This window comes from Sarcophilus harrisii, chromosome X (genome assembly GCF_902635505.1).
Source record: "Sarcophilus harrisii chromosome X, mSarHar1.11, whole genome shotgun sequence".
Classification (NCBI taxonomy): domain Eukaryota; kingdom Metazoa; phylum Chordata; class Mammalia; order Dasyuromorphia; family Dasyuridae; genus Sarcophilus; species Sarcophilus harrisii.
The window spans coordinates 42104679-42130515 of NC_045432.1; the positions used below are offsets into that span (position 1 = coordinate 42104679).

General features: G+C 39.9%; 1 protein-coding gene across 2 annotated transcripts in view; it reads right to left on the bottom strand.

Moving 5' to 3' along the window:
• The window catches only part of FGF13 (fibroblast growth factor 13), a 518205-nt gene that overhangs the window by 277777 nt on the left and 214591 nt on the right, over nucleotides 1-25837 (bottom strand). The gene's annotated exons all lie outside the window — the stretch shown is intronic.

Here is a 25837-nt window from a genome sequence, read left to right on the forward strand (position 1 = left end):
CTGAAATAGTCTATCCAAATTCTCTTTTTAATTATTTTTGACATGTTTCTTTTTTCTTCTGAGAGATCTATAATCCGCAATTAATCTCTACCCTCTGTATTCAAGATCAGTATCTGGCTTGTATAGAATCTCTATGTTCTTCCAAAGTTGATGTCATTTACATCTACTAAACTCTTTTCTATTTCCATATTTTTAGTTAATTTTTCTATAATTTTCAGAGCTTTTTCACAACCTCTGCTACTTAAGAGAGATTTTCTATTTTGAGTTCAAAGTTTTTTACTCTGCTGTTATTTTTTTAATTAAATCTACTTCAAAAGCTCTGATTTTTAACCTAATGCTTATCTTATTGTATATTTTCAAAATTTCTGTCTCTTCTGTACCATTCTGAAGGTCTTTGCTATTGTTCCATAATCTCCAGAAAGTCCAGAAAACTATTTTTCATGGAGGATTTTTGGTTGCTTCTCCTTCGTGGTATACAATCTTTTCAATGTATTATGCTCTTGAACAAATTTCACATTTTGCCAATCTTCAACCATTATACAGACCGAATGTGGTTGAACCGTGGTATTTTTACCTTTTAAAAAAAGTTTGTTTATTTTTTTCTGTTTCATGGTTTTTACCCCTTTTGGTCTGATTTTTCTTGTACAACATGACAAATATGGAAATAGGTTTAAAAGAAGTGCATATATTTAACCTATATTAGATTGCTTGCTATTCTGGGGAAGAATGAGGCAAGGGAGGAAGGGAAGGAGAAAAATTTGGAACAATCTTTCAAAAATGAATATTGAAAACTATCTTTACTTGTATTTGGAAAAATAAAGTACTATTGACTTTTTTTTAAAAGGAAAAAAAATTTTTTTGAAATGTCAGATATAAAATACCGTGTTATGTCCAAAGTAATATATATTTAGGTATATGTACATGTATACATGTCTCTCTCTCTCTCTCTCTCTCTCTCTCTCTCTCTCTATATATATATATATATATGTATATATACATATACATATATATATATATATAATTTGTGTGTGTATATATGTATATACATATTTATGCATGTTATGTATGCTTATATAAACTATAAAGATTAAAACTCAATATATTGTCAAAATAAAAACATACTTGGCCAAAAAAACCTCACATTTCCTTTTTCTTTCTGCTTCTCTGGCTTGTAAACAGCTGTTGAAAATGAACACCCATCCACCCCTTTCTCCTCTCCCCCTTAACTTCTTAGATTCCAAGCTCCTCAATTGTTCTGACTTTAGGCACCTTTTAAGTCTTTAATTCCTGATTTACCTAACTCTTATCTTCCTACTTCCTGAAGTCTCCTGACAGGCCCCTCCCTTTTCTTAATTGATCACTCCCATATGACAAATCCTGTTTATTTAAGGGCACTTCAGGGCTAGGATAAACAACTAACTATTGGATGCTCTAATGTGTACTTCTACAGATTGCTCTTTTCTCCATATGTTAAGATATAAAAAGAAACTCAGAAAGTCATTTTAGGTGACTTCCATGGCTTACAGGCAATAGACAATGAGAAGGGGAGGGGAACAGAGGTTGGAAACCCTGAATCTCCGTGCTTGAAGGGCCCTGTGAGGCCATTTTTAGTTCATCCTGTACCTGAATCAACCTAGACTGAATCATGGTGGTTCTTCTAATAAAATGCTGCCTAACTGCTTCATTAATAATAAACTCATCAAAGCACCTAGTATGTACCAAAGCAACCTCCTTAACAGAGAGAGACCACCTAATGATTAGAAATCCACAAAATGAAAGTAGAGAACAAAAAACAAGATGATGAGTGAGTGGCCTGGACAATAGCTATGGGAGTGAGTCCAAAGGTCTGAGTGGATATTAGGTATAACTTTATGATTAAAAGGTGATGGATCCTGAGATGTGGAAATACAAGTAGGGCATGTTAGAACGGTGAGGGGTGACTCTCCCTTACAAAGACCTGCTGCTCTGGCTCTGTTTCTTTCTGCCAAATGGGGGGAATAACCCCTAGTTGCCTAAAAACCTATTGCTAGAATCCAAGAATACACAAATGAAGACGCTTGGGGAACTGTCAGACAATAAAGTTACTGGCGTGGTTCCTCTTTCCAGTGGTGATGATATAAATCATAACCCCTCACCTCAGGAAAAGATCTTCATGAGGACCTATGCCCAACTCTAAGCTTTCTTCAGAGCTAGAAGAACACAAAGCCTATTGGGGGATCCAGTCATAGATTACCAAGAGTTCCACTGGTCCTGTCTTCAGTGAGAAAAAGGAAGAAGATGAAGAGGAAATCAAAGGAGAAAAAGAGATCAGAAGAGGGAAAGAGGTATGAAGAAGAGGATAAAGAAGGTAAAGGAGGGAGAAGAAAAAGAGGAAGAAGAAAGAAAAGGGAAGAGGAAGACGAGAAACATCAGCAATTGGGAACATGGGAGGAATGAGTATCAGAGACTTAGAATAAGAAGGCATTAAGAGGCACGGATATAAAGAATTTACTCCAGGTTGAAGTATCTGGGCTTGAACTTTGCCTCCTCAATTCTGATTTCCAAGATGGTCAAAGGGCTGGGATGGTTCTCTTGATATAGTTTACAAAGATACAAGTGGAGAGAGTGGGAGTATTTTTGCCCTGCACTCACAACTAGAAAAGAGAGCTATGCTGCGTGCCTTCAAAGAATTCTTTTGAACTGAATCAAACTGATGGGAAGTTAGGGAGCAAGAGCCAAAACCTTCAAAATTCAAAGGAGACATCTCTTGTGTTTTCTGTGGAAAAGTCCTTTCCACCCTCCTGACCCAGCACCTTCCCTTGACTATAGGCTGCTACACAATCTCCTTCTGCTTGAAAGCTTGCACCCAGCACAAACAGTGCACAACAGAGGAGAAGGAAGGCAGACTCAAGTGCCAACAAGTCCAATTTCCCATGACTGGGCTATCGAGAATAGCCAGAATCACAAAGAGAACATCACAACTGAGGCTGGGCCCTAGGACCCTGCCTTTAAAATGCTGCAAAAATTACATGCATATATAGAAACTTCTATGGCAATCCCCTGTTCTCACCCCAGAAATTGAACTCTTCTGAATTTCTTCCCATTTTCTTTTCCCATCTTGAATTAAAAAATCAGCTGGAAGGACTCTCTGCAAGCTGCTTGCCTGTCACAGTTTGTGGCACTAGTGCAGGGTGCCAAAATTGCTAGAGACAGCTCTGGGAAACAATCCCCCCCCCAATGTAAAGACTCTTCCCCCAGAGCAAGTCAAGGGGACACTTCTTATGCTGGGCTACTCCTACTGTTTCAATCCTTACTGGGGAAAAGAGTCAACAGGGGAGATGAGCCCATTGCTCTTAGGAACCAGCCCACCTTCAGCTTTCATAGCCTCCTGCTGGACATTTCTTTCAGGGACTTTGGATGCAAGACTTCGAGGATTCCTGGGCTGACAAAAAACTTACCAGCCAAGAGAAGTTCTGAGCAAAAATCTATGATGTCTTTTAAAGCACAACATTAGAAATGACAAGCAGAGATTAATTAATCCAAGGCTGACAAATGGATGATTTCACTGTCTTAATCTATCTTCTCTTTTGTCTGCTTGGTACATATGTTTCTCTGACATCATACCGTTGCCATGGCAATTTACATTTTGAACTTTTCAAAATAATTTCCTTTTGCATGCAGCATACTAAATAAGGACAATTAAGTCCATTTAACAGAACAAGAGAAACTCAAGATAAAGATCATCCTTCTATTGAGGGACAGAACAGGGAACAGAACGCAAAGCTCTTAAATGCTGTGTAGGATCAGCGAGGTCCACTTAGAAGTCCCTGTGTCCTTGACAAGCATGTCAACAAGTGCTAGTTAGAAAACTCTTTTCCATGAGTGACTAATTTTCATGAGAAAAATTCAAAAACAAATGTCTACAATTCATGAAAATGTACAATTTTCTTACTCTAGTCTTGGAAGTTTCTTTTTTTCTTCCTTAACAATCTTTTTTTTTAAATAATAGCTTTTCTTTTCAAAATACATGCAAAGCTAGTTTTCAACATTAACCCTTGCAAAACCCTGTGTTCTAAGTTTTTCTCCCTTCCTTCCCCCCATACCCTAGACAGCAAGTAATCCGATGTATATTAAACACATGCAATTCCTCTATACATATTTCCACAATCATCATGCTGCACAAGAAAAATTATATCCAAAGGGGGAAAAATGAGAAAGAGAAAAAAAAGCAAACAAACAACAAAAAGGTGCAAACACTATGTTATGACCTACACTCAGCTGCCATGGTCCTCTCTCTGGATACAGATGGCTCTCTCCATCACAAGTCCTTGGAAATGACTTGAATCACCTCATTGTTGAAAAGAGCCAGGTCCATCACAATTGATCATCACATAATCCTGTTGTTGCTGTGAACAATGTTCTCTTGGTTCTACTCCACTCAGCATCAGTTCATGTAAGTCTCTCCAGGCCTCTCTGAAATCATCCTGCTGGTCGTTTCTTACAGAACAATAATATTCCATAATATTCATATACCATTACTCATTCAGCCATTCTCCAATTGATGGGCATCCATTCATTTTCCAGTTTCTAGCCACTACAGAAATGGCTGCCACAAACACTTTTGCACATGTGGGTTCCTTTCTCTCCTTTAAGATCTCTTGGGATACAGACCCAGTAGAGACACTGCTGGATCAAAGGGTGTGCACAGTTTGATAGCCCTTTGGGCACCAGAATACAGTAAAAAAAAAAGTCCAGTTCTGATTTAGCCTCTTACTAGTCTTTGACCTGAACTTGGGCAAGGCATCTTGCCTCATGGAGTCTCCTTTTCCTTGACTATAACACGAGAGGGCTGAACTCATTGGTTTCAAAATCCCTTTCAAGCACTCCTGTTCCTTGCAAGATGCAACATGGTCACTGGTTCAGAGATCTGAAGTTGGAAGGGACTGAAGAGTCCAACTCATTTTGCAGACGAAAAAGCCAAGATCAAGAAAATAATCTGCCTGATATGAGACATAAGATGATAGGGCCATAAAATAAGAAAAAGTAAGGACCCTAAAGAACATAGAATCTGATCAGCTTATTTTACAAGTGAACAAACTGAGGCCCAGAAAGGGACAGCGGCATGCCTAAAGTGCGACGGCTACAACTGGACTTGAACCCAGTAATCTTTCCATTGTATCATGGTAGCAGTGAAAAGAATATTGGGCATCGAGTCAGAATGGCATCCTGTGTCTTACTCTTATTAGTTACTTGACCCCTAGGCAAATATGTCCATTTCTCTCTGTGACTCTCCCCATTCCTCCCTCCCTCTTTCTCTCTCCTGCTTTTTCTCCTTCCTCTTCTGTAGATGAATGTTGATATTTGCCCTCCTTCCCTCACAAGGTTGTTGGAAGGACTCAAGGAAAAATACAAATAAGCCTCGTTTAGCTCTGTACAAACGTGAGCTGTTATGAGATCATTTGGAAAAAGAGGGTCTCAGCAGATGCCAAAGTTATAACGAAGTTCTTTCCCCTCAAGGAAAAAGATTTGAGCTGAGCTGGAGCAGCCTGTGACCCAGAGGGAGATCATGAAACCAGGTGTGCACGGGGCAGTCACCACGGGGAGGGAACACGCACACGTAAAACAAAGTCTTCAGTCTTTTGAGCCCTAAGGTATCGGTGTTTTTGGACAAAGCCCCATTTGCCTCACTCCTGTGCTAGTTACAGCTCTGATAGCTGCAGTTATGACAAACCCTGTTCCATGCTTCTATGTGGGGCTGAAAGGAAGCTCCCCCTCCAAATGGGACTCTATCTTCAGATGTACTCATACAGGGACAGATTGCCAAGAGGCCAGGACAAGATTAATGACCAAATCCTTCAGATTCGTCTTCTAATTAGGGCCAGGGTTTGTCCTCGAGATTGTGTCAAGAAAATCTCTTTCTCCTCTGCCCCAACCCTACCATACTTTGTCCCAGTGTGAAGGGGAGGGGTGGATTCACAAAAGGTAAACCCAGCACTGAAAGGCAGCACAGGATAAAATATGACAAACCGGTATCTCGAAATCGTTAGCGCTACAGGCCATCGGGACGACTCATTAAAACCAAGGCTATTATTCTGCCATAATAAAGACCCAAAACAGCTTCATTCCATCGGAAACCCATTTCCAGCCAAGCAGTGTCATTTGGTTTGCAGGGGCAGGACCCTGTCATGATTTATTTCCTTTATTGCTGGGCAGAAATGGTTCCCACTTTTCTGAATCCCAAATTATGGCTGTGCAAAGCTGATGAACAAAATTACCCAGAATTACAATGAGAAACAAGGAACATGGGAGAAAGAGAAGAAAAGCATGACATGATGGAGCCACAGACCATATTAAACATGAACCGCACCCAGTTTTTCAATTACCTTTCTATTTTTTTTTTTAACGAAGATGAACCATGAATGTATGTAATTGTAAATAGTTTAATGACTATCAAACATTAGTTCATTTTGCTTTTATGTACATTCAAAAGAAAAAATATTCCAAGAGAGATGCCCTACAGTAAATATTATATTAAATCTGAAAGCTGTTATCACTATCAATAGTATTGTTAGATGGATTAGGTCCTAAGCATCCTGTTGGATACTTTGGTAATAAGAGGCATTGTAACACAAAGGAAAGAACTTTGGACAAGAAGTCAGATGACTAAGGGACTCGTTCTGGCCCCAGGACTCACTACCTATATGATTATGTACCTCAGTTTCCCCCCTGTGAAATGGGGTGATATTATTACCTGTCCTATCCACATCACTACTATTCTGCGGTTCACATGAGACAAAACCCTTTACAAATGTAAGGACAGTTATTAAATAATAATCATGAGACTGATGAGAAACATGGGTAGCAGGGGCAAAGTAGAGCTGGCCTCTGTCTCTGGTTCAACTCCTTCTGATACACGTGATCATGCGGCCCTGAGCAAACCTCTCCTTCCATCTCAGTGCCCCCAGACAGCTCCCTCAAAGACCCTAAATTGCATAAAAGTAATCCTAGAGCAATCAAAGAAGAGGACCAGCTCAAAACAAGAAAGGGCTGCTTTGACTGAGATGGGATCATGCCCTCTGGTATTGAGCAGGACCTCAGACACCATTTAAATCCAAGGTCCTCATTTGAACAAGAGGAAAACTGCATCCTGAAAAGGAGATGAGGTTTGCTCGAGGTCACAGAGCTTGAATCCTGGGCAGATTTGTTGTTTTTGAGTCAAATCTGACTCTTTGTGACTTTGGGTACTCTTGGCAGAAGTAATAGTGTTGTTTACCATTTCCTTCTCCAAGTCATTTTACAGATGAGGAAACTGAGGCAAGCAAGGCTAAATTACTTGCCCAGAGTCCCACAGCTACTAAGTGTCTGAGGCTCCTGGAATTCCTAGGATGATAACTGAGATAGATGATTCCAGACCCACATACTACCATTGTGCCATCTAGCTGCCTTCTCTTCTTCCTAGGGCCTTGGTAAATCCTCAATCACTAAGTACACATGAGTTCAAGTCCAACTCTTTCAGCTCCTTGTCTTGAGGAATCCATTTTGGTTTCCCATCTCTGTGAGATCTGATCAAGCTAAAAAGGTTTTGAGTAGAGAGCAAACAAGAGACTTTGAATCTCTAGTCTGACAAAGTTGCAGAGTGATTATGACCTGTGTTGGTAGAGGGAGTGCCCTAAGCCCCTAAAATATTCAAGAGTTCCAGTGATTTATAAGATAGTATTTGAAAGAAGGACTTCGGAGAGCTCACCTCTAGACCAGGCTCAGCCATTTATTCACGGCAGCTTCTATCTCTGCTGATGGGAGTCTACATCTATCAAAAATGCAAATACAACCAACATTAAAATTGCATCATTAAAATTATTATTTTAAATTACTTTGCTTTTGGAATTTAAGCACTCTTGGGCACTCTTGGTTTTAATTTAGTTAAGACATCTATCCTGCTGTGTCATGGAAACTTAGACACATTGCTGAAGATGATAATAGCAAATGACCTTTAAATCTCTCATGCAGGTCTCGTTCTTGGTGGAACAAGCTATGCCGACGTATCAAGAACATCTTGAAACTAATGATCACTAACAGAGCTTGATGAGTGATAAAGCACTTCCATATGCGTGATCTTGATAGAAGCTCAATTACCACCCCCCCCCCCCGATTCCTTAAAGCTCTGGATCTCTGATGCTCTTTGGGACCTTGAACAAATCCCTTTTCCCTAGATCTCAGTTTCCTAACCTGTAAGATGTGAAGGTTGTGCAAGACTGTCTTGGGGAGGTGGGGCTTCCAGATCTAGATTCTGGATTCATCACAGTGACCTCATGAAGGAGGAAGGCCCCTTTATACATCTTCATATAGAGGCTGGATATGGTCACATCACAGATACATAATAATAATGGGGGTTGCTTTACTTTATGGCAGGGATGAGAAACTTTCAGCCATGTAAAAACTTTCAGGCTGTGTAAAGCTCACAGTATTATTTGATCTGGCCCTGCCAAGGCAACCACAGACAATGACGGACTGAAAGCTAGTTAAAACAACCTCACACTGCTTGAATTTTTAAGTTGATAATTTTGTATGCCCCATGAATGAGATTATAAATATCCAAAGGACCCTTGACAGAAAAATGGTGCCCCAACCCTGCTCTATGGTTGGACTACCATTGAGGTGCCTGCCAACTTGCAACTTTGGGGATTCTGAGGTCATAAACTGGTCTACTCCTTCTGCTAACAGAGAGCCTGAGACTCAGAGAGGTAGGTGATGAGGTCAAGGTTTCTCAAATGGCAGGGACAGCACTAGAACCATATCTTCTGGCTCAAAATACAGGGCTTCTTAGCCCCTGCCCACCCCTGTCGGATGCTCCCAATTAAACAAAAGTTTGACTACAAAAAAGGTGGAAAGAAAACAAAAAGCCTGACTTCTTTTGATGAACACAAATTTGCACATCAGGTCTGCCCACTAGATCACTTTTGTGGAGAGTTCCTCTCTTTCTCTTTAAAGTTGCCAGACTGCAGGCATCTTTGAAAAAATGGGGGAAAAAAAACCAGGCTACCTTTTACAAACATGGAGTGTTGCAATGGCATGAGATTAGGCTTTTGGCTCTCTAATTAATGTAATTTTCTGCTTTTCATGGCACCAATGAAAGTCTAGACATACTCACAGGCAAGAAAGGGATGAAGTTAGAAAAAAATTTTTTAAGTAGTAAGCAGCATCTATCTAAAACCATCAGCAAGCATTATATATATATATATATATATATATATATATATATATATATATATATAAAGGGGATAAGTTAGAAGCATTCCCAATAAGATCAGGGATGAACAAGGATGTCTATTATTACCACTATTATTCACTAGAAATGCTAGCTTTAGCCATAAGAGAAGAAAAATAAATCAAAGGAATTAGAATAGGCAACAAAGAAACAAACTATCACTCTTTGCAGATGATATGATGGTAAACTTAGAGAATCCCAGAGAATCAACTAAAAAATTACCTGAAACAATTAACATTAACAAAATTGCAGAATATAATTAAACTCACATAAATCATCAGCATTTCTATACATTACCAACAAAGCTCAGCAGTAAGAGATAAAAAAGAAAAATTCCATTTAAAATAACTGTAAATAATATAAAATATTTGGGAATCTACCTGCCAAGACAAACCCAGGAACTTTATGAATACAAGTACAGGACATTTTTCACACAAATGAAGTCAGATCTAAACAACAGGGAAAATGTCAATTGTTCATGGGTAAGGTGAACTAATATTTTAAAAATGACAATTCTACTTAAATTAATTGACTTATTCAGTGCCATACCAATCAAACTGCCAGAAAAAAATTTAACAGAAAAAAATAACAAAACAAGTGGAAGAACAAAAGCTCAAGAATGTCAAGGGAATTAATGGGGAAAAAAGCAGAGGAAGGTGGCCTAGCTGTACCAGACCTAAAAAATGACCTAGCTGTACCAGGCCTAAACCTACTATGAAGCAGTAGTCATAAAAACCATTTGATACTGGCTAAAAAATAAAGTGGTGGATCAGTGGAACAAGTTAGGTACACAAGACACAGTATTCAGTGACTAGTAATCTAGTATTTGATAAGCTGAAACACTGCAGCTTCTGGGATAAGAACTCACTATTTGACAAAAATTGCTGGGAAAGCTGGAAAACAGTATGGCAGAAACTAGGCATTGACCAACATCTTACACAATATACCAAGATAAGATTGAAATGTGTTCACTATTTAGACATAAAGGATGATACTACAAGAACAATAGAATAGCAAGGGATAGTTTACCTATCACATTTTTGAAGAAGGGAGGAATTTATGGCCAAAGAACAACAAAAGAATGTTCTGAAATGCAACATGGATAATTCTGACTATATTCAATTAAAATGACTTTGCACAAATAAAATCAATGTAGCCAAAATTAGAAGGGAAGCAGAAAGCTGGGAAATGAGTTTTCAGCCAGTGTTTCTGATAAAGGTCTCATTTTTAAAATATATAGAGAACTGACTCAAATGTATAACAATACAAGTCAATTCCAATACATAAATGGTCAAAGGATATGATAAGGTAATTTTCAGATGAAGAAAATAAAGCCATCTATGCTCACATGAAAAAATGCTCTAAATTGCTATTAATTAGAGAATGCAAATTAAAACAACTCTGAGGTACCCCTTCACATCTATCAGATTGTCTAAGATGAGAGTAAAAGATAACAATGTTGGAGGGGATATGGGAAAACTTGAGACCAATTCATTATTGGTGTAGTTGTAAAATGATCCAAATTGAAGAGCAATTTGGAACTGTAACCGAAGGGCTATCAAACTGTGCCAACCCTTTGATCCAGCAGTGTCACTACTGGGTCTGAATCCCAAAGAGATCATAAAAAAGGGAAAAGGACCCACATATGCAAAAATGTTTGCAACAGCTCTTTTTGTGGTGGCAAGCAATTTGAAACTGAGTAGGTGCTCATCGATTGGGGAATGGCTAAGTTATGGTATATGAATATAATGGAATGTTATTTTTCTATAATAAATATAGAACAGGTTGATTTCAGAAAAGCCTGGAAAGATTTACAGGAATTGATGCTGAGCAAAGTAAGCAGAACCAGGAAAACATTGTACGTAGTAACAGCAAGATTATGTGATGATCAACTATAATACACTTAGCTCTTCTCAGCAATATATTTATCCAAGCCAATTATAATACACTTTGGATGGAAAATGCCATCTGCATCCGGAAAGAAAACTATGGGACTGAATGTGGATCAAAGCATACCATTTTCACCTTTTTTATTAGTTTGCTTTTTCTTTATTGATTTTTTCCTTTTGTTCCGATTTCTTTTTCACAACATGACTAATACGTTTAAAATGATTGTACTTGTATAACCTATCTCAGATTGCTTGCAGACTTAGGAAGAGGGGTGAAAGAGAGGGAGAAAAGAAAATTTGGAACTTAAAATCTTACGAAAAATGAATGTTGGAAGCTATGTTTATATGTAACTGGAAAAATAAAATACTATTGAATAAAAAAGGAGCGAGAGAAACGTAGCTTCCAGAAAAAGAAGACAAAGAAATTTTCTGGAAAAATGATGCCTCCTGCATTCCTCCACTAAGACTAAGGCCCATATGAAGGTCCCCCAGACAGACTAGTCCAGCCCCAGGCAAAGGAGACAGACTGTGAAGGAGATAATAAAGACTTTGGACTTTATTACTGACTAGTCTTGTGGTGATTATTTGGCTGAGACCAAGGCTGGTCCAGAGACCTCCAGAAAGCTAGTCAGAACATTACACTTGACCTCTAGTGGCAAGATCTTAGGAGACCATGAACTTATCAAGCATTGTAAATGTAGAACTGTAATGCAGAAATTCCCTAGGAACTATTGACACATAACTCTGCCTCTACATGAAAGAGGCTCATATGACTATTACTTTTATAGTGGGTTTTTTCTCTTGTATCTGAATATCAGACTATAAGGTGATACTTCTCCTGTTATTTTGCCTGTCTACAGCAATATCCCCTCACTCAGGACCAACCCCTCCCCCCCACACGTCTTCTGGTAGAAACCAGGATGAGCAAGCTTATTGGCATACTATTTTGAAAAGTACAAAAGAATACATGGACTTGGAATGACGATCTGTAGAGTGATGCTTCAAGCTTGGCCATTCAGGTGCCATCTGAGATTCCTCAAGCTTCTTACTGAGATGAGCAGTTTATATTACAAAATGAATATCCTCCAAAGTTATCGGCTGATAATTGAAAATACTGTGGCTGTGGAGTCAGAAGACAGGATCAAAAGCTCTGCTCTTACTGCTTATTATCTATGTGACATTGGTTAATGCCTTGCCGATGCTTCTGTTTCCTCCTCTGGAAAATGAGCTTGTTGTACCTCTCAGATTGGCTAAGATGACAGGAAAAGATAATAATGAATGTTGGAGGGGATGTGGGAAGACTGGGACACTAATACATTGTTGGTGGAGTTGTGAACTGGTGAACTGATTCAACTGATTCTGGAGAGCAATTTGGAATTATTATAACCTTTCTATCTCCCGGGACCAGCATTCCTGCCACCACAAATAATTAGTCCCTTCTCTTTTAAAGTTTGTGCTATCCATTTGTATGGTAAAGTGAACAGAGTACTGACATGGTCATCAAAGACTCTGGATCCAAAACCCAACTTCCATGCTTCCAATGTTACTTTGACAAAATCTTTTCACCTCCCTGGGACACAGTTTCTTCATTTGTAATGATGAATAATAATACATGGACTACCTAGGTGGCACAGCAGTGGCACAGCAGACAGAACACCAGAACCAGAGCTAGGAAGACCTAAGTTCAAATTCAGACTCAGAAAATTCTTAACTGTGAACTCCTCGCCATGTCACTTAACCTGTTTCCTCGTCTATACAATGGGCATCATAACAATACCTACATCTCTCAGGGTTTCAGATATTTGTAAAGAACTTAGGCACTATGCAAGTGTTTAATCTTTCTTCCTTTCCATGGGTAAACTCAGGCAAACCTTTTCACATTCTTGGGTTTCTGAAGGGGTTAGACTCTTAGTTCCCTCTAGATCCAGAATCCTAGCATCATCCTCTTTACATGTTTAGTAAATGTTGTCTATTGAGTTCTACCTTCCACTTTTCAAGGATCTCTTTGTACCAGAAGAAACTTTATTTATTTTCACTCATTAATTTATCAGGCAATTATAGGGATGACCAAGTGGCACAGAATCAGAGACCTGAATTCAAATCTAGCTTCAGACACTTACTAACTGTATGACCTTGTCACAATTTCTGTTTGCTACTTTCTACACAAATAAAATCAGATCTAATCAGTTGGAAAAATATCAAGTGCCCATGGGTAGGCCAAGCTAATATAATAAAAATGACAACAATACCTAAATTAATCTAATTATTCAGCGCCATACCAATCAAACTCCCAAGAAATTATTTTACAGATCTGGAAAAAAATAATAAAGTTCATCTGGAAGAACAAAATGTCAAGAGTTTCCAGGGAATTAATGAAAAAAATGCCAATGAAGGTGGCTGAGTTGTGCCAAATCTAAAACTATATTGTAAAGCAGTGGTCATCAAAACCATTTGGTACTAGCTAAGAAATAGAGCAGCTGATCAGTGGAATAAGTTAGGTTCACTAGACACAATAGTCAATGACTGCAGCAATCTAATGTTTGATATATCCAAGACCCCAGCCCTTGGGATGAGAATTCATTATTTGACAAAAATTGCTGGGAAAATTGGAAATTAGTATGACAGAAACTAGGCATTGACCCACACATAAGACCATATACCAAGATAAGGTCGAAATTGGGTCTATGATTTAGATATAAAGAATGAGACTATAAGCAAATTAGAAGAACAAAGGATAGTTTATCTCTCAGCTCTGTGGAGGAGGAAGGAATTTGTGGCCAAAGAAGAACTGGAGATCATTATTCATCACAAAATAGATCATTTTGATTATATTAAGTTAAAAAGGTTTTATACAAACAAAACCAATGCAGATAAAATTAGAAGGGAAGCAATAAACTAGGAAAAATGTTTTACATTCAAGGGTTCTGATAAAGACCTCATTTCTAAAACACAGAGAGAACTGACGCAAATTTATAAGAAATCAAGCCATTCTCCAATTGATAAATGGTACAAGTATATGAATGGACAATTTTCAGATGAAGAAGTTGAAACCATTTCTAATCATATGAAAAGATGCTCTAAATCACTACTGCTCAGAGAAATGATAATTAAGACAACTCTGAGATAGCATTATACATCTTTCAGATTGGCTAAAATGACAGGAAAAGATAATGACGAATTTTGGAGGGGATGTAGGAAAACTGAGACACTAATACATAGTTGGTAGAGTTGTGAACTGATTCAACTGTTCTGGAGAACAATCTGGAACTATACCCAAAGGGCTATCATTTCATCCATTTGATCCAGCAGTGTTTCTACTGGATCTGTATTCCAAAGAGAACATAAAGGAGGGAAAGGGATCCACATGTGCAAAGATGTTCGTGGCAGCCTTTTTTTGTAGTGGCTAGAAACTGAGTGGATGCCCATCAGTTGGAGAATGGCTGAATAAGTTACAATATATGAATGTTATGGAATATTATTGTTCTACAAGAAATGATCAACAGGATGATTTCAGAGAGGTCTGGAGGGACTCGCATGAATTGATGCTAAGTGAATTAAGTAGACCCAGAAGAGCACGCTACATGGCAACAGCAAGATTAAATGATAATCAATTGTGATGAATGTGGCTCATTTCAACAATGAAGTGATTCAGGACAGTTCCAATGATCTTGCGATGAAGGAAGCCATCTGTACCCAGAGAGAGGACTGTGGAAACTGAATGTGGATCACAACATAGCATTTTCATTTTTGTGTTGTTGTTTGCTTGCTTTTTGTTTTTTTCTCATTTTTTGTTGTTCTTTGCTTGCATTTTGTTTTCTTTCTCATTTTTTTCTTTTTTGATCTGATTTTTCCTGTACAGCATGATAATTGTGGAAATATGTATAGAAGAATTGCACATGTAAATAACATATATTGGATTATTTGCCTTCTAGAGGAGGGGGTGGGAAGAAGGGAGGGAAAAAATTTGGAACACAAGATTTTGCAAGGATGAATGATGAAAATTATGCATATCTTTTGAAAATAAAAAGCTTTAATAATTAAAAAAATCTTTCTGTTTGCCTCAGTTTCTTTAGCTGCAAAATAGGGATCAGAAAAGCACCTACCTCCCAGGGTGAAAATCAAATGAGGTAATGTTTGTAAAGCGCTTAATACAATGCCTGGCATCCAGTAAATACTAATAAATAAGTGTTAGTAGCATTTCTCTATCCCATAACAATTGCAGAGAGACACAGGAGGAATTTCACAGGAAGTTAAAATCAGAAGGTGGACAAGTGAATTTTGTCACTAAGCGAGGGAAAAGATGTTAGACTGGAAACTCCAACTGAAGGTGTAAGTTATTGAAACTGGTCAGAAATTGACCAGACATGACTGAGAGGCAAAATGGTAGATAGGGCACTGATCTTGGTGAAGTGTTCCAAGATGGAAAGAGGATCCAAAATATGTTGGATTAAAGATGCTAAAGACCCGGACTGCCTCTGAGCTTCCACGAATGAATGTGGCTACTGGAATTGGTCTGAAAATTGACCAGTGACCACTAAGAGGTAGTCTCATAAAGTGTATAGTGCATTGGACTAGGGGTCAAGGAGACCTAGGTTGAGTCCTCACTCTCTTTTGAACATAAAGTTAATGTGAGAAATTACAGTTAAAGTTAGGGTCAGAAATGGATTGATCCTGGACAAGTCACTTATCTACACTGTATTTCAGTTTATTTGTTTGTAAAATGAGGTAGGAGAGACTTAAGGACTTCCGATATTCCTTTCCATTCTAAACCTATGATGTAATAAACACAATGACTCCAGCCGACTATTAGGGGGAAAAAAAAAAGAATTACTTCCAATTCGTTCTTTTAAAAGATAGTTGCTTGACTAACTATCCTCATAAATCTCAGTTTCATTGTACAAAATGGTGCCCATGAGATGGTACAAGCAGATATCAATTACTGTTGCAGGAACACCGAGTGCTCTGCAAATCATCTTTCTGTTTTGATCATCTCTGGAACAAGTTAGCATGAGTTTCAAATATTCTGTTTGATCTTTCAATAAGTTAGCAGAGCCCCAGATAAATTGCTCTGATTTGAGAGATAAATTAACTTCTTCACGGGGCTAAGGTTTCGCTTAATAAATAACTCCATCAGTATGTAAGCTGGGCCCTCGCTGTCCCAGAGGAGTCACACGCCACCGGAATGTGACAAAAGTCAGTTTTGTGTAAAAGGGGCATTGCTGCAAAAATGAAGTGATGGAGCCATATCTGATTCAGAATCACAATGCTGGAAAGCAAATCCCATTCTTTAGCACTAGCATTCAATATTCTATGACTGTAAAGCATAGAACGCCATCATCTCTAAGGAATCTAAAGTGCAGGTCACCCAAAGGGCAATGGAAAGACACATGTCGGGTGTAAAGAGATGGCAGCAAATTACGAGAATGATGATTTGCTAGCACAAAACAGAGGAAAAAAATTCTGCGCAAAAAGATGGATGGTTTTGATGAAAGGTGAAGCAGTCATATAGAGAGAGAGCAGAGCAGAAAAGGAAAGCCTGCATGCTACACTGATAGTCCTTCATTTAGTCACTCAAAGGCCATTGATTTAAGAAGCCATTTGGTGCCAATCTCATGCTATCATTATATGGATTTTGGTATTTATTCACCAGGCCCTCTTCTTTGAGGAGGTTCTATTCTCTTGGATACAATTGTGTGTGTGTGGGGGTGTACCCTGGGGAATAAATACCAAGTAATTTCACAAGGGAAAGTACTAGCAACTTGGCTGGGAGGGGCCATCAAAAAGGCCTCATGGGAGAAGGGGGCTCTTGAATTGCCTTGAAGGAAAGTAAAGATGCTAAGAAATGGCAGTGAAGAATCCCAAGCATGAGAAGGGAGGAATCCTGTGCAAAGGGAACCAACAACAAAGGCAGGGGGGCTTGTTTGTTTGGCTGAAAGTTCAAGCTCCCAAACGCACACAAAAGTCCTGTGAAAGTAGTCTGGTAAGCATACCATGTCAAGAGATGCACAAGAAATCCTCTCTAAAGAACTTTTAGGAGGACACAGACAAGAAATGCATAAGAAGAAAAGGTGGAAATTGCCTGTAATTGGAAATATTTGCCAAGGTGTAGACATGGGGGGGGGGTTGGGAGTCAGAGTTTAAGTACATCATGAAATTATAGATGTAGAGATAGAAGAGATCTTGTAGGAAGTCTAACCTGACTACTTTACTTTCCAGAAAGAGAAACTGAGGCCCAGGAAGGGGAAGTGACTTGACTAATGTCACCCATAGGATCCTAGCTCTAGAGGTGAAAGGGACCTCAGAGGTCACCTAATTCAACTCCTTCACTTTACAAAGGACATCATTTGTCCAAAGTTACAAAGGGAGTGTCATTTAAACTCAGATCATTTGAGCCAGCTCCAGCATCATAAAAGAAATGGAAAAGTGTAGAGGACAGGAAGTCCCAAGATGAAGGTGATTTCATAAATAACAGATTGAGAGCATATAATCAACTGCTTGAGAGTCACTCTCCACTATCCTCCTCATCCCTTTATTGTACTTCCTAGAGGTAAAGCATAGGAACGGGCAATTTTCAGGTGAGGAAATAAAAACTATTTAAAGGCATATGGAGAAGTGCTGTGAAGTCATTTCTAGTTAGAGAAATACAAATTAAGACAATTTCAAGATATCACCTCACACCTATCAGATCGGCTAAGATGAAGAAAAAGGCAATGTTGGAGAGGATGTGGAAAAACTGAGTTAACTAACGCTGTTGGTGGAGTTGTGAACTGCTCCTACCATTCTAGAGACCAATTGGGAACGATGCCCAAAGGGCAACCAAACTGTGCATGCCGTTTGACTCGGCAATACCACTATTAAGACTACATCCCAAAGTGTCATATGAAAGGGAAAAGGACCTACATGGTCAAAAATATTTACAACAGCCCTTTTGTGGTGGAAAATACTGGAAATTGAGGTGATATTCATCACCTGGGTTATAGTTGAGCAAGCTGTGCTATATGAATGGAACAGAATGTTATTGTGCAGATTTCAGAAAACACAATGATCTAAGACAAGTACAAAGGACTCATGAAGGAAAGTGCTATCCATATCCTGATAAAGAACTGATGGACTCTGAATGCAGATCGAAGAACATTTTTTTCCCACTTACTTTATTCTTTCTCTTGTTTTCCCCCTTTGATCTGTTTCTTCTTTCCTAACTGTGACTAATATAGAAATATATTTTCTGTGATGAAACATGTATAAACTAGATCAAACTCCTATCATCTCCGAAAGAGGGAAGGGGGAAGAAGGGAGAAAAATTTGGAACTCAGAATCTTGTAAAAATGAAAAATCTTCTTGCTATGTCACTGGGGGGGGGGAAATAAAATATTATTAAAAAAGAAAGTGTTTAATAAATGCCTTGTCTGCCCTTATGCCTCCAATTTCCATTATTCTACTGATTCAGATTCCCCAGATGTCAGAGAACCTCCTAAAGTTCGTCATCTTGTTTAATTCCTCATCTTTTTTGGCCTTGACATGACCGACTACCCCATGACCTTATCAGAGACATTTTCCCACCTATGCAAGTTATTGGCTGTGTGACATGGTCAATCACTCCATCTCTTTCAGTCTCGTTTTCCTCCACTGCAAAATTAGGGGATGCAACTAGATGGCATCTGAGGTCCCTTCCATCTCCAAAGCTAGAATCCTATGATGCTTAACTCCAGAAACACCTCTGTCTCCTGGTCCTTTTCTCTCTCCAACTATTCTTCCCGTTTCCTCAAGGTGATTTTTTTTTACTCTTTGCCCTATGTTCTTGTCCATTTCAGGCCCTTCCAGGATTTCCGCCTTGACCTCCCTGCAGATGGCCATAAAATCTGGGGCTCCACCTGGAGACTCTCTTCTGATCAGCAGCGTGCCCACTTGTCTGCAACTCAACCTGGTCCAAACACGCGGCCTCCCCCCTCGAAATCTGTGTTTAATGTTAACTTCCCTAGCATCGTTAGTGATGTCTTAGTGGTCCCAACTTTTCCAAACTGAGGGGCTCAAACTTGGTGACCTGCACTGGCCTTTCTATTCTATTTTATTGCCTGGATGATTACAGAAGCATCTCAATGTGCTCTAGATTTCTGATTCTCATTCCCTTTAAAGTCACTTGAATGCCACTAATGGACTAATCATCCATATGCATGGACTTAATCATGCAACAATTCGGTTCCAAATCTTTAGAGGCTCCCAAGAGTCCACTTAGTGAAGTTCAAAGCCTTTCTGCCTCAGATTGGACCCACTCCAAGGTCTGGCACCAACCTGTATTTACATGCAAACTACTCCCAGCCAGCTTGGCCATGCTCTAGCTAAATAGAACCCTGATCTCTACGTGCAGTCCTCTTCCTCCCTGTATCTAACAGCTGGATTACCTATCAAATGCCATCTCCTCCATGAAGCCTTCTGTGAGCACCCTGGCCACACTAACCTTTCCCCTTGGAGCTCATCACTTGGTGTCGGACGGAATGAGGAGTTTTCTGCATGTGGGGCCCACAGGGGCAGGGACCATATATAAGGTCAATCTTATACTGGCACAACCCAGAGGAGGCTAGGTGGCAGAGGGGCCATGGTCCTGGGCTTGGGGCCAGGAAGACCCGAGTTCAAATGTGGCCTCATACATTTACTGTGGCCCTACGGCCCTGACCGAGTCACTCAACCCTATTTGTCTCAGTTTCCTCATCTCTGAAATGAGCTGGAGAAGGACATGGCAAAGCACCCCAGTATCTCTACCAAGAAAACCCCAATAGAGTCACAAAGAAAAAAAAATGACCAAAGAACAACCTCCACTCAAGTCCCCCAAGCCAAGAATAATGAGTCAAGTATACTGAAGATATTCAATACACATCTGGATCAGTTAAAGAGCAATTTTAGTCAGGTCCCAAGAAATCTGACAACAGCTGTATGGTGCTATGCCTAGAAAATTGAAGTTTGTTTTAAAGCATTGGTAAAAAGTTTTGCTTTTGTTTTTAGAGAAAGCAGAGGATTACTGGTTAAAATACCTTGTAGTTCCTGGTTCTACCCCTGTCCACCTATGGGATTATAACCAATTCAGTTCTTTTTTCTTAGCCTCAGTTTCCAGATCTACAAAATGGGGTCAATAATAGTTGCAGTCTTTAATCACAAGAATATTGGAAGGTTTGAAGGAGATAATACAGAGAAAACATTTTGTCATAGTAAAGTACTATATAAATTCCCTCTGTAATTATTAGGGCTTTACCCCAGGCCCTGCAGTTGTTTCAAAGTTAACTTGCAAGCCTACACACTGCTCCAGTACCTCTAAGATCCCTCAGCTCTGCCGAGACTCCTAGATAAAAGGCTGTAGGAGAGGTGAGTAAAGGACCCAGCACCGGATACATTTCATTCACACTTCCGTCCATTTATGTTCAAGTCGCTGGCTAACGCTGGGTTTCTTTGCCAGGGGTCAGATGCTGTACCCTGTAACGCAGAGGCCCGGGAGACTTTTCCCGCTTCTCCTCCCCCAAATGCCATTTCTCCTTTCCCTAAAGCCTCCCTCAAGTCCAGTGCAGACTGCTCTTTCTCGGCAGGGTCGCCACAAGTCTCCTTAAGGAGCTCTCTGACGAGAGGTCTAATTTTAAGCCCGTCATTTTAAAGCAGCAACCTTGGTTTTTGCCATGAAAGGCAAGAGCACCCGGGAGAGAATGACTCAGCATAAAGCATCACCCACGCCCACCATGGGCTGAGTCTCAGCTCCCCGGGCCTCCGAAGCATCCTTGGAAGAACTATGACAGGGTGGAAAGGTACTCCCGTCCTGCCCCCGGAATCCTCTCCTGCTTTAACCCCCCCCCCCTCAACCCAACTTTACCTATGGTGGCAACTGGCTGCACCATCTGGGAAGGGGAATGCTCAAGAGGGCTCTCCCCTCTTCCCCTTGAAGGTTTCCTGTCCCAGAGTCTGGACCAGCACTCTCCAATTTACACACCACTCCCTTCCAGGCCCTTTAGAAGGAAATCGAAAGCAAGCCAGTTCTAAGTCTCCTGTGGAAAGCAAATTGACAACAGAGCTGAGCAATGCTTTGGGACGTGTCATGGAAACTATGAGTGACAGCAAGCAGCTGTGCTCACAGTCCACCCGGGAATTGGATTAGAGGGAATGGCCTTCTATTTAGGGGGATTCCTTCAAATCTCCAAACTGAAAGTTTGGTGGCCACTGCTGGGAAATAACTAACAGGGGTACGCCAAAGCCAAAAGTTTCTCATGTTCTCCCTGATGGTTGGCACTATTGCCATGGGACGGGAGAACTTGATCTCAGATGTCTAACAGTCGCCCCCTGGAGAGTTGCCACTCATGCCCCACCCCTCTGCCCCAGGCTCTTCTACAGTGAGCCGTAGCCATTTCCTTTGTACAGTGAGCCACTTGGATTTTGGGCAAGTTTCTCTCCACTGATTCTCCTCCTACATGTCTGTCTACTCCTTCACGGTCTCTCCCTAGAAAGAAAATCATGTAGCTCCTGCCTATATGATAGGGTAGAGGAACCCTAAGGCTCTGGCCTGGCCACTCTTCTCTTTTTTCCTTTTCTGTCTCTTTCCCCTCTCCTCTTTCCTGTTTTTCTCCCTCTTTCTTTCTCTATCTCTCCTTTCCCCATCTCCTCTCTTCTCCCTGCTCTCTCATCAGCTTTCAGGGGTTCAACTATTACCTCTATGTAGCTCTCCACATCTAGCTCTAGACTCTCTCCAAAGCTTTATTCCACCTTCCCAAATGCCTAACAGACCCCTAGCTCTCCCAAGACATCCCTGCAGGCATCTCCTATCAAGGTCCAAAACAAAATTAACCATCTTTACCCATAAAGCCTCCCCTTTTAACTTCTCTATCTTTTCCTAGGGCCCCAACATGTTATCTTTAAAAATCTTAGCAATGGCCCCAATGCCTCATTCTTCCTCACCTTGCATGTTCACATGTTCAAGAAAGAACCTGTGATTTTATTGATCTAGGGTCCCAGACGAGAAAACTTCCTCCACTCACGAAGCTTGTTTCTCTGCAACATATCCTCTGAGAGAGCTACCGACAGCACAGAAGGTTGACTGACCTACTTGAAGTCACACAGCTCGAGTTGAACAGAGCGTAGAAATCATTTTGACCAAGTTACTCTCCTATTCTGAAAGCTTTAGTGGCTCCCTAGCTCCTTAAGGAGAAATATAAACTCCCTGTCTTTGGCCTTTAAAACATTTCAGTTGAATCCATCTTTCCAGACTCGTTTCACATTATTTCCCTCATAGTCTGTGGTCTCTTCAGATTGTCCTACTTGTTACAAAGGAGCAGGATTTGGAGCTGGGGGATTTGGACTCAAATCTCAGCTATGGCATTTACTACCTATGGGACCTGGTCTAGGCTTTGACCTCGGTTTCCATGTATGCAAAGTGAATGGGTTAGACTACATGGACTTCTAAGGTTCCTAGCAGCTTCAGAGCTTTAATTCATTTCCCATCTCCAAACTTTCCTCCAGGCTGTTCCCCAGGCCTGGAATGCACCCCCTCTTCACCTCTACCACTTAGTATCCTTAGCTTCTTTCAAAACTCAATCCAAATAATCTACTTTAAATCTTTTCTGGATCCTCCCCATTAGTTCATAAAGCCCTTCCTTCAAAATTCTATGAAAAGTCAAATTTTGTACATGCTTGTAGACATGTTCTATCCCCAACCCTATGGTAGAATGTATGTCCTGTGAGGGCAAGGATGGTTTCATTTATACCTTTGGATTCCTTTTAGCTAATCAAGTACCCAACATGCAGTAGGCGCTTGAGCAATACTTCTTTAATGATCAATATACATATCTTTAATAAATGGGGAAATTTGAGTGGACTTATAATTTCACTGGTATAGGGAGCTTGAGATTTCCACCAGTAAAGACGAGTCTCCTCTCTGCAACATTTGCCTGGGTACTCTAAGCTGCCCAGGATCACACAAGAAGTGTATCTAAAAAGCAGAGTTAACCACAGCTCTTTCTTTCTCTTCAACCAGCTGGCCTCTAGGACACATCACTTCAGAATCACATTCTACCTGGACCATTCTGTTGCTTAAACACAACCTCCTCACTTCAGTTTACTACAAAGCTGTGGTTTTTGTAGTCAAATTCTCTCTCAGCTTGGACAATTTAGTTGTTGCCTCGAGTCCGGAGGACACTTAATCCCTTAGATCGTATTGAGTGTCAGGATCAACCCTTTAATTTCAGGTTCAAGGTGCCTGCTTTGCAGAAGCCCAATCTAGTTATTTCCTCCTTGAAATTTATCCCAGTACAAGTCTACCATGCTATTGAAAGCAACAATGATTGGAGGGCCTGTTGCAAAGAGCACACACAAAGGCCAGCCAGGATTAGGAGCATTAGTACTTGCATGAAATCCAATGGACTTGAGAAGCTTAAGGCCTGCTACATGAGTGTGTTCTCTCTCTCTCTCTCTCTCTCTCTCTCTCTCTCTCTCTCTCTCTCTCTCTTCTCTAACTTTGCTATTCTCTTCCCACTCCTACTTCCTTTAGAACTTCCCCCACCACATTAACATGGTCTCTACAAGCTCTCCTTCTGGCTCCCCACAGCATCACTTCCCAGTTGGCCAGAGTCACCTCCATCTTAGAATCTCAAAGATTTCGAGGACTCATAGGCTAACTAGTCCAGTCCATGCCTGATCAAGGATTCCCTCTATAAGGTATTCTAGCTTTTCCTTGAACACACCCAGGAAACAGGAGCTCACTAACTTCCTAGACAGTACCCCATGTCACTTCTGGATTGCTCTCACTATTAGGAAATTTTTCTATCTATCAAGTCAACATTTGCCTCTGTGCATCTTTCTTTGCATTGCATCTTTTTTTTTTGTTTTTGGAAGACAAGCAGAAGAAGTATCTCTTCTATAAGAAAATTCTTACAACATTTGAAAAAAACTAGCATGTCATCAATCTCACCAACCCAGTCTCCTCTTCTCTATGCTAAATTCCCCATTCCTTCCAATAATCCTCACGATGTAAGAACTGGATGCCATTGTCATCATGGCTGTCCTCCTCTGGAGACTGTTCAGATTTTCAAAGGCCTTACTGAAATGTAGCATCCAGAAAAGAATACAAAGCTCTGACTATGGAAAAATGAGAGTAGCAGTGTTCCCCAATCACCTCCTTATTCTAGGATATTCTATCTTCACGAAGCCAAACATTGCCTTAGCTTTCTGGTTATTGATCTGTAACAAACTGGCAGGCCACTATAATCTCTGAATCTTTTTCAAATCAAATACTAGCCATGTCCGCTCCATCTTGTGCTCGGGAAATTAATAGTTTTTGAGTTCAACCATTATGTTTTAATCTGTTTCACAAGCATTCCCCACCAATTGCTGCCAATGTTACCGACCCACTTTCTGACCTACGGTCTTGTTCAATCAGTCCTGGACCATCATGAAACTGAGGAGTCTAAAGACTACTTCTACATTCAATATTGGAAAGATACTTTAAAAAGTTTATCATTATGCAGCTAGTAAATGGTAGAGTTGGGATTTGAAGGAAGGTCTTCCTGACTCTAAGAAGGGCACTCTCTGTATTAGGCCAAGCCATCTCCCAAAATCCAATTTCAATAATCCTCGGGCAAAAGGAAAAAAAGCAATTCCTTTTTTTTCTAAACCTTATTATGTTTTGTTGTACACCTTACATTCACGTAGCATTTTACGCTTTGCAGAGCACTGGTGTATGCGGTATTGGTTTTGATTTTCATAATACACCTTACAGGGATATACACAGAGAACCCAGGTTATAGCAGATCATTAGCAAGAGAAAAAAAACCCACTGTTCAAAGAGAATAACCTTTTGGCTATTTGAGGTAAGGAGGAATCTTCTGACTTTCAAAGGAATTTAAATAGGTACCGTGAAAGCATATGCAAAAAAAGGGGCCACCAAAGACTGGAGGTAAGGGAACACAATTCAGATCTTCTTAACCCCCAAATTCAAATACAATAGTAAATACCTACTAACATATCTATTTCCCATCTCTGCAATATGTTCATGAGAAGAATATATTCGCTGAGGGTATATCTGAATATGGAATGGTATAAATATGGCAGGGAAAAGGCAAATTTTCACAAATCATATTCCAGAATAGAACCCATTTTGACTCTTAGGCAATTGACTGAAAAGAACAGACAATATAAAAACCCACTATCTTTATGGTTTGTTAATGGTTTTTTAAAAAGTCTATGATAAAACAGAGTAAAAAAACTACCTTAAGGCTGATTTCCGACAAATATTGTACAGAAAATGGAAATCTGCCAATAATTTTAAAATCGTGTCTATTTTCTTCTCTAAATACTACACTTTACGAGTACATCCATCTTGGAGTAAGGAAGAGCTAGGTTTTGATACAGCACTTGCTGTGTGACCTTGAAGGAGTTGCTTGACCTTTAAGGAGTTCATTTGCCTCATCTATAATATCACATGGTTGTACTCATTGACCTTTAAGATCCTTTCCAGGTCTAAATGTGTGATCATATGATTTTTATACTTGTGAAAAAAAATCCATGGTACCTTGACTCACAGAAAGGGCTTTACAAAAGGATTTTGCCCTAGGATTTCTTTAAATAGCAACCTCCCCCTAGTGTGCTTAAATAGGAGTCATTGCTAAGCACTCAAATTTGGAGGAGTGTGTGTATCTCATAAAGGGATATTTGTTTCCTCCCCCAAATACAATTTGGGCCC